Here is a 2,977-nt window from a genome sequence, read left to right as displayed (position 1 = left end):
GGGGGGGTTGCCATGTCACAGCATATGCTGACGATCTGGCAATTGCCGTCAAAGGCAAATACCCAAATACCCTAATGGAGATTCTGCGCTCTAACATGGCCACGCTTAGGAACTGGACAGAGAGTAGGGGACTCGGAGTAAACCCCGAGAAAACCGAAGCAATTCTCTTCACAAGGAAACACAGGCCTCCCATGGTCTCCCCGCTAATCTTTATGGGTGTGGAGATATCCTTGAAGGAGAATGTTAAGTATCTAGGACTCATATTAGACAGGAAACTAACGTGGAAACCTAATATAGAGGAAAGAGTAAGGAAGGCCAACGTTGCATTATACACATGCAAAAAAGCGGTCGGAATCAAGTGGGGGCTAACACCTCGTATTACACACTGGCTATACACCTCGGTGGTCAGGCCAATACTCTTATATGGAATACTTGTATGGTGGCCAGCAACTCAAAAGGCAAGTTACCTAAAACTATTGAGTAAGGTCCAAAGAACAGCGTTTCTATGCATTTCGGGTGCCTTAAGGACCACCCCAAATAAGGCGCTGGAGGTGATTACCAATTTACCCGCAATAAACCTGGTGGGAAAATACGCGGCCGCCGAGTCAGCGCTCAAACTAAGAAGTATGGTGCTATGGAAGGATCGGCGGTTTGGTCACGCTTCCATACTTCACACTCTGGGTAGTTACAACCAAGAAGTCGACTACTCCGCTCCCAAACCAATCTTCAATAGGCTCTTTAAGACGAGCATCCCGTCTAGAGGAGAATGGCAAACGCCAAGACCATGGAGACGGGGGGAATTGAATTTTTACACAGATGGATCCAAGCTAGACAATAGGGTTGGCTACGGAGTTTTCTCTAAGGAACTAGGACTGGAACTATCCGTCCGAATTCCGGACCACTGCAGTGTCTATCAGGCAGAAGTTTTAGCCATAAAAGAGGTGGCTGTGTACCTTAGTACACATGCCGTAACGAAGACTACGATTAATATTTTCTCGGACAGCCAGGCGGCCATTAAATCAATGAACATGGTAATGCTGAGGTCGAAGGTTGCGCAGGAATGCCTCGCAGCTCTAAACGATATTAGCACCGTGTTCAAGGTCAGCCTCATATGGGTTCCGGGACACAGAGATATTGAAGGAAACTGCAGGGCTGATGAGCTAGCCAGGAAAGGTACGAATCTACCCCTATGTGAAAACAGGGGCACTATTGGGATACCCATGGCAACCTGCAAATTAGAACTTCGAAATAGCATGATCCAAGAGGCCAACAGGTCATGGCTAGAGGAGGGCACATGTAGAACAACCAGGCTGCTTTGGCCGCAAATAGAAAAGAAAAAGACGAAAGAGTTGCTGTGCCTCTCAAGAGAGGACATTGCGAAGGTCACGGCTTGTGTAACCGGTCACTGGCTATTTGGCAGGCACTCTTCAAGACTAGGAATTTTCTCCCACGAATATTGCAGAAGTTGCAGAGATGAGGAAGAGGAAGAAACCGTAGAGCACTTCCTCTGCAGCTGCCCAGCTTTGGCCAAGAGGAGAGCAAGCTTTTTAGGCAGGCCCTTCTTTAGCTCTCTTACGGAACTATCACGCGTAGGAATAAAACCGATTCTACGCTTTATAAGAGCCTCAAATTGGTTCTCTGAAGAATAGTCACCGAGGTTCCCGTGTTCTGCAGTGGTACCACAATGGACCTTCAAAAGGTCTAAGTGAGTTGGTAAATTGAACCGACTGCCACATCAACCTAACCTAACCTAACCTTTATCCGCTTAAAACTTTCACTTGTTTCACTAAAATTACATACATAACCAATCTATCTGCGTACCCAAAACTTTATAAAAATTTATGGCCTTATTCATAAAAAATAAAGTAGGTATAAAGAGCTTTATAAATTGACGTTTTCATACAATTTCAATTTTTAAACCTTTTATAAAGCTACTTTATTTTTAATGAATAAGGCCATTCGATTAAAAATTAGAAAATTTAGATCAACATTTGTTGAATTTTTCTACGTTCTGTATAAACAACATAATTAATAACATAACATAATGTCAACATAATTGTATTACATAAGTAAGTATATTTTTACAACGCTTCTATTTGTACATCAATTTTTTAGCAACAGGAAATTCTTGCGCATGCAAAATGCCGTCGGCAAATGGAAATGTAAAAATTAGCCGACTGCGCATGCATACACTAATGCAATTTAATGAATTGCTACAATTCATAGATATGTATATGTACATATGTACGTATATATGTGTATGTGCATAAGTAAATATATACATTCATACATACATATGTTTCATTAAATTGTAATGAAATAGTTTTATTGAAAAAGTTCCACTTTACATGACTTTAGATAATTGCGGAAAAAAGTCGAAAAAATTGACTTAGAAAATCTCATCAACATAGCTGAAACAGAAAAATTCATACATGTTTGCAAAAATGAATTTGCAACCAGCAAATCGATTTCACGCAAATATCATATTTTCGGCAAGCAAGCAAATGTACAAAAGCCCGCTCCTTTCCCCGTTTCCCGCTTCTTACACCACACTTGTCGTTCTGACTTCCATTTTTATTTTAGAGTTTGTTTTGCTCCGACACAAGCACGCGCCTGCCTCCGCAAGCATCCCCTCTGCCCAGTGCTTATTATATTTCTGTTCCTCTTTCCATTTTGTTCTTATTTTTTCATTTTGCTTTGAACTATGGTAAATTTGCTCAAAGTGTGGTGGCACGGAAAAATTTTTGGTATGGTGGCAGCCGACACTTCTCTACCGACACCGTTGGTCGAGTGGTGCACTCGTCGACGTGTGGTGTATTTGGCCGACTGCACCCCAAAATTTCTGGCAGAAATTAGTTCACAGAGAAAATGCGCCTTCTCAGTTATATACGTTCTCTGGTTTTATGTTGGATCCATTTATTAGTATTCTGTTTTATGTTGTTTTTATTGAAACCAAACAAGGGGGTTGGACTAATAA

Source organism: Rhagoletis pomonella, unplaced genomic scaffold, assembly GCF_013731165.1.
Source record: "Rhagoletis pomonella isolate Grant_MI unplaced genomic scaffold, Rhpom_1.0 Rhpom_scaffold_00003, whole genome shotgun sequence".
Taxonomy (NCBI): domain Eukaryota; kingdom Metazoa; phylum Arthropoda; class Insecta; order Diptera; family Tephritidae; genus Rhagoletis; species Rhagoletis pomonella.
Note: the sequence above shows the minus strand (reverse complement) of the source record.